Source organism: Phalacrocorax aristotelis, chromosome 4 (genome assembly GCF_949628215.1).
Source record: "Phalacrocorax aristotelis chromosome 4, bGulAri2.1, whole genome shotgun sequence".
In the NCBI taxonomy this organism is placed as follows: Eukaryota; Metazoa; Chordata; class Aves; order Suliformes; family Phalacrocoracidae; genus Phalacrocorax; species Phalacrocorax aristotelis.
Genome location: NC_134279.1, coordinates 1,332,122 through 1,338,828, shown reverse-complemented (window position 1 = coordinate 1,338,828; position 6,707 = coordinate 1,332,122). Strand labels below are relative to the sequence as shown.

The following is a 6,707-nucleotide window of genomic DNA, read 5'->3' as shown; positions in this document are numbered from 1 at the left end:
ACTCAGGCTTCATCCTGACTCCCAACTTCTAAGGTTTGGTTGGTTTTAGTTTTTTGAAGATTAAGTTTTTAAGGATAGTTTTGTTAAGTTCACAAGCAAGTTAAAAAACACAAAGCTTAAATTACTTACACTCATGGAAAGATTCTTCAGTAAGAAATTAATACAGTGAAGTAGTAAAAAACCCAACTATAACAAAGGACTCCATTTCTCATTTCTGGTTAAACCAGGTGGGTTGACTTTTACACTGGCTTAATGAACACAGCTCAGGTTCGTTTCTAGTTTTCACTGTCATACATGAGCTACTACCAATGCCCTAGTTCTGATCTCACTTCTGTCATGCACAATTACCTGCCAAGTACTTTGCAGACACTGATCAGTGCAGACTAGGTATATATAAATAGAATAGGTGTTGCATCAGAAAGGAGGGGGGCAATGTCTTTAGGGCTACACAGCAGGAATTAGTTTTCTGTATACACCAATAAAATTAGGAATGTTTCTACTCCTTTCACAGTAAATAATCAAAGCACAGGGAGCATGCTTCTTTCCTCTTTCTTAGTAGACATAGCTTAAATGCCCTGGCAATCTAAGAACAAGACACAGCTTGGTTAGACTATTTAATCCCTTAAATAAAATGGTAACCTTTTGTTTAGAACAGTCAGGAAATGTGATGCTCCTTCAGTCTTTAAAGGCTGTGTTACATTTATGTCTCCTTGCATGATTAATATTAAGACAATTTTAAGTTAACAAATAACTGGAAGTTGAGGATCAGCTGTTTAATAACTTGGCCTCAATTCATTAACAAGCACACTGCTAAAGCTAGAAGAACACCTCAGACAGAAAACTAAGATTCCTGTTCTACTTTTGTAGTACACAGTCATAATAAGCAGGCTGGCCATGGCAAGATCATACATGCGTGCTGGACTTCACTGGAAGTGTTTTTGATAAACACAACAGGACATACATCAGCTCACAACAGATTACTTTATGGTAAAAAGGAAAATCCCTGATATCATCTGTAAACAGCTGTTTCTGGGCCAATTCAGATGATTAACTCCAAACAAGGAAAACACTTGGACTTTCTGAGCCAGCTACTGCAATGCAAAGTTAAATCCTCAACTGACAAGATCTGAAATTAACATAGGACAAATGATCAGTTCTTCCCCTTTTATTACAACCATTACCAGGAAGATAGTGCTGGTAACAGCAACAAATCAAGACATTTAAAACAACTGGATTCACCCCACAAAGGGCCTCCATTCTTTAGCAAGATTATTTTCTGCCATCACACTGAAGTGTCAACAGCATCACTTTTGTGCCAAGATGTGTTTCGCAGACTTAAGTGATCAGCATGGGAAATAGAAACTGGGAAACAGATGATGAGCTCAGGTAAATCCAGCTGTAACACACACATCCACTACAACGACCTGTTACCCATCATGGGCCATAATGCCTCACACACACCATTTTGTGAATTTTGGGGGCCACAGGTTCTTAGGGAGTAAAAAAAAAAAGCACAGCTGAGATTAGCACTAGTACATGTGCTAAAGGCTATGGTTTTTGACATCATTAAGGGAGCTGGAACCTCCCAGGTACTGTCCTTTACCTGTCTGAAAAGCAACTTAGAGATATCACTGTCTTTATCCTCATGAGCCGCTGTTCAAGGGGCATATCTTACCCAAGCATCTGAATCTTCATTAGTCATACATCCTGTCTCAGCACTGGTTGTACACACCCATTAAGTCATCCATTCGATATTGCAGAGCTTTATGAATCCACACAAGGATTTTCATTGCTTACAGCAACAAAATATTATAAATGGCAGAACCACAGAGAACTGCCCTGTCCCAAAGAGCTACAATCATACAGCCACTCACTCCCATTAAAGCTCAATTACAAGTAAAATCAAAACCTCACCACACCCAAGCACCTTACACAGCACTTATAAACCCTAACACTTCCACATTAAATGTTTCCAGAAGCAGATTTTTCTCAAATACAAGATTTCCATAAACATTACTTCCTCAAATTTCTTTCTAGATGTGAGTTTAAATCCAAGGCTTTTTGTGTTCAAGATACAAAAACTGTAGTCTATTTTTCCTCACAGAAAGAAAAAAAATATCCTTCAGCAACACTCCCTTTACCTTCCTCCTGCTTACAATACAGGATCCTTATATGCTCCGGTCACTCCTCTGTAATGGTCAATTGAGGGCCATATGACCGTAGCACCTGACTCCCATTTCCAAAATGTTAATGATTTTTCTTTAATTACTTCTTTCTTAAAGCACTCGAGTCATAATGTGGACTGTCCCTTATTTTCTATTCCTTTTAAAAACATGAGATCACTCCTCTCTACAACCAAACAGTCATACCGCATTAAAAGTAAAGTTTTGAGGAAGCTTCAGATTTTAATTCTGACTTGAAGCTATTACCATTGTTCCTGTGACAACATACCCAGCTGCTGCAGCTGCAACTGCCCTTGCAAAACAACCAGCTATTTCTTCTGTTGCTTCTAAGCTTGCCTTTAGATTGCGTACAAATGGGAAGATTCAATTTACAAAGTATTGTATGACTATTTGAGAGGGGACGATTATTGTGCCCAAATTTTCCGCATACTCCCATCCTAAGACGGCCTAAATTGTAAAGCAAACTTCAGCAATAACTCTAATTCCAATATATTTTGCATCACAGACATACACATGCAAGTTTATATTTATTTTCTCCATGAACTCAGTGAAGAGCGGGGAAATGTCTCAGCTCCATTGAAGATCAGTCCTAGAGTCACATTATAAATACATGAACCTTACATAAAAAGGTCTACCAGTAATCACTCCAAGCTTAATTTCTAATGAACACAATGCAAATCAGACATTGTTTTCATGATTTGCTGCAGTACACGGCACTGTGTAATGAAATGCTTAAGCACCTCTAGCATAGGGTCTGCAGCACTGCCCTGAACCCTGTCAAATGATGCCTGCATGGTACTGGGATCCGGGAGGCTGTCGGTGTTCCCTACCCTACTGGTCAGACTTCAAAGACATTATCTCTTTTTCCTCAGACTTTCATCTTCTGAATATTTACACAGTGCCAGATCCTGATATGCTCTGAGGTCACGCAAGTCTCTAGCAAATTTCAGAGGTGACCTCAGCAGTAAATTGTTTTGTGTGTAAACCACAAGATGTACTTGAGGAAAATGTTTGAAGTAAACTGCACTTCAGGAGCGTCACTATTATATAGTGTAGTATCACCTAAATGCAGTGTAACGTACTATTAAACTAAGATAAATATTCTTGCTTCATAGCAACTGACGCTGAGTCATAATTATGAAGCAAAAACCACCTCCTAATGTTACATTAGCTTAATGCTAGGCTGGATATGGGTTAAAGAGCACTTGTGTGAATACCTTGCTATTCTTTATGTAAACACTTTAGAGGTTAACAAAAGTAGCCCATATTTCTAGATAACATTCTCTTCACGCTTGCCAAGAGAAAGCACAAGTTTTTCACACAGTGCTCTGCTCTGGGACACGAAATGGAAGTCACTTTAAGAAAGAATGACGACCTGTGCTAGCCAGCGTTGCTAGCACTTACATACTTCAAGAAAATGGTAAGGACAAGAGAGGATATGGAAAGTGGATTTAGTAGATGTTTTACTGAGATTGAGATTATAAAGCTATTTTAGTAAAGGTGTGATACAAAACTATGTGACATCTCCACTGTATTTTATGTGAATGTACTAGACCAAGTTTCCTGATGGCATAAAATGATGCAACTCCATCAATACTGAAGGAAAATAACCTTTTAGATTACATGGCATCATTAGGGGACCTAGAAGATTGAACCTCAAGTCACCTAGCAAAAGCTCAGCTCCTCTAATGCGTTCTTGTATCAGGTGTCCAGATAAAGAGTATGAAGAGCACACTCACACTCATTTATTCTAGCATCCATTCTAGAAGAAAATCAGATTTCCTTAAAGACCCATTACACACCAGCGCTTCTCCTGTACAGATAAGGACCCAGTTTGTCTCTACTGCAAAGCACACTGAAATAAGTTCCGGTTATCCTTACATATGTGACACTTTGTGCATAAAAGTGTTCAGGTTGAAAAGGAATAGCGTGAGAAACTACTCTCTCGTTGTTGCTCTGTGATTCCAAAGCAAGGAGTCGGAAGCTGGTGGGCATGCAGGGAATGCATGGCAATTGCAGCCTGCCTGTGTCTGAGCAGCCCACGCTCCTCTGCTCACAGTCGCTGCACAGCACAGACATTCTTCACATTGTGTCCCGGTGTCTCTGCACGGCACAGACAAGTTCTTCATTGTAAGCTGCTGAGTACAAATAACTTGAGTGATACATCAAACTGCTGAGAAGCTAGCATAAAAACAGCAACGTGCAAGATTTAAAAACACTTCCATAATGAATATTGACTGCATAAGCAAGTAACATCCCTTAAGTGCATCATAAAAATTGTTCCGAGAGAGAAATGACTTTTTAATTTTTTATACTGCATTGGACATCTAAACAGACAGTAGAGCGGACAATCTGTAAGCATCTGTAGCATTTCTTCATTAACTTGCTCTTGAAAATCTCACACAAGCACAGAGAGCACTGCGAAGGAGAAAGGGCAAAGCAAAACTGATTGGGCTGACTCACTGAGGTTCTGCCTTGGGTTTGGCGGTTTGAAGAGGCCTCTGTGACTCCTCAGTTCTCTCTAAGAAAGCTCACCCTCTGGCACTTGGACACTCCTCAATTCTGCTCAATCTTCTTCCTGAAAATCACCCCATAGACACCGCAACGGCTCGCTCTGGATCACTCCTGTCCTTCCATAATGCTGCTTTTCTATTACAATACCAAATAGCCCCTTTGGGTGCTCAGCTGCCTGGCATATTTTACCAAGAGTAAATACATTTAGGTACTTACTGTGCCATATTCATATTCTTCTCCCGAGTGTCTGATTGTATGGATCACATCATTCTCCTCATTCAGATATCCAGGGCACAAACTCTTCCGAGGAGGGCCCTAGAGCACAGTGAGCGCTGCATGCTATGGTGCCACTTACAAGTCAGCTCCATTGCAGAGGCGGTGGCATCTCAGTGGTGCTGGATGAAACAACAGCGTCTCTAGCTTTGAAAGGCTAAATCTTCTTTCCGTGCTTGGCTAACACATTTACAACCTACGGTAGGTTTCGTGGGAATTTACAAGGCTAAAATTTGATGCTATCATTGAGGGCATCTGCATGTCTTTCTGGTCTAGAAGAGCTTTGGGAAAACAAAGCCAGATGAGAACGGAGGCATACGGAACACAGAGGTATATAAAATCACTATCTGATTTGGACTATGAGACCTGCATGTTCCTGTGTAAGGCAACATAAACAAGTCAATAGCTGTTTGGGAGATGCTGAAATTCTGGAAAGATTCTTCCCTGTGCAGTTGTTTGCAGGGTGTGTCTTCCAGTTTGGAATTCGATCCCTCTGAATGTCATTCTCAGCCCTGCAGGTGATACCTTGCTTCCAGCCAGTACTCATGTCCTTACAAGTGAAGAATCTGAACAAGCTGCCCACTGCAAATGCAAATTCAGCCTCTGGGATGGTGTAGTCCCAGCTTCCACAGTATACGACACACAGGAGAAATGTACCATGCTTGCAGGTAGCAGACCTCACCGCAGGGAACCACGGGCTGTTGGGTGACAGAGGCAGTCTCCAACGAGACGACGTTCATCAGCTAAAAAGCTGTAAAGAAATAGGAGTGTCTTTAGGACTGTAAGTTGGATGGTATGCTCACCCAGGTCTGTGCAGGGAACACATGTTCTAACAGGTGCAGGAATGGAAGCAATTTCAGGCATGAAATTTTATGCAGAAGTTATTGCAGAAACCGGAACCACATCTGAGTGGTAAATGTCCAGCTGTTACTGGAGCCATGTGATCAGGGAGCTGAAGGCTCCTCTCCCAGAGCACCTGGATCTGCATATATCCTTTTTGGCCACTGGGCGCTTCTGTAGCCGTCAGCTCAGTAGCACTGCGAGAGTTGGCACTAAATTTTCAAGCCTTCATTTATAGCAATACATTTCATAATTTCAGACACCTTTGTGAAAAAATAAGGAATATCTAGTGAAATACCCTGAAACTGAAGACTCACAGATCAATGACCATTTTTACAAAACTGATGTGAATATTCAAGCCTGGCACCACTCGTTTGACATATAACACCACAGATTTGCACTTAAACGATAACGCTTTTCAAAGAGAAACAGTCCTTTGTCTCTGCTGGTCATGGACAGCTGCCTTTGTTACCTGAAATTTCTTCAATGGTGATGTTCTTCTGGGGTTGGATCCATTTGCTTCCTCTACCCCACACCAACAGGCAAGGCTCTGCCAGGTGTAGGATACGCTTTTTCCCTGCGTAATGGACTTCATACGGCAATGACACACCCATAACGCCAGGCTGTAAAAGGAAACGTAAGATCTTTCAGTGTCTGCACTGAGGGCACCAATTCACCTTAATGATCCTGATTTGCCTCACCTGGAACCTCCCTGCCCCCTGACCCGGCCCACAGACCCACGACCCTATTTAAGCTCAGCCTGGAGAAGTTGCTTACTTTTTGAGGAGTGTTGTATGAGTGGGTGTTTTTGTTTCAGTGGTAGACTAATCTACGCTTGGCTGTAGAACCTACTGATTTTCTTCTGCAGAGTGCATGGTTTTTGTTTTACTCTAGACT

The 6,707-nt window shown here is 41.4% G+C and overlaps 1 long non-coding RNA gene across 1 annotated transcript; it reads right to left on the bottom strand.

Annotated features, from left to right (window-relative positions):
- Positions 1-3,977: 3,977 nt before the first annotated feature.
- Positions 3,978-6,421, bottom strand: LOC142056895 (uncharacterized). Its single transcript, XR_012660457.1, has 3 exons — positions 6,283-6,421; positions 4,914-5,721; positions 3,978-4,321 (listed from the first exon to the last, which is right to left on the bottom strand). It is a non-coding gene; the product is annotated as an uncharacterized LOC142056895 (long non-coding RNA).
- Positions 6,422-6,707: the final 286 nt, after the last annotated feature.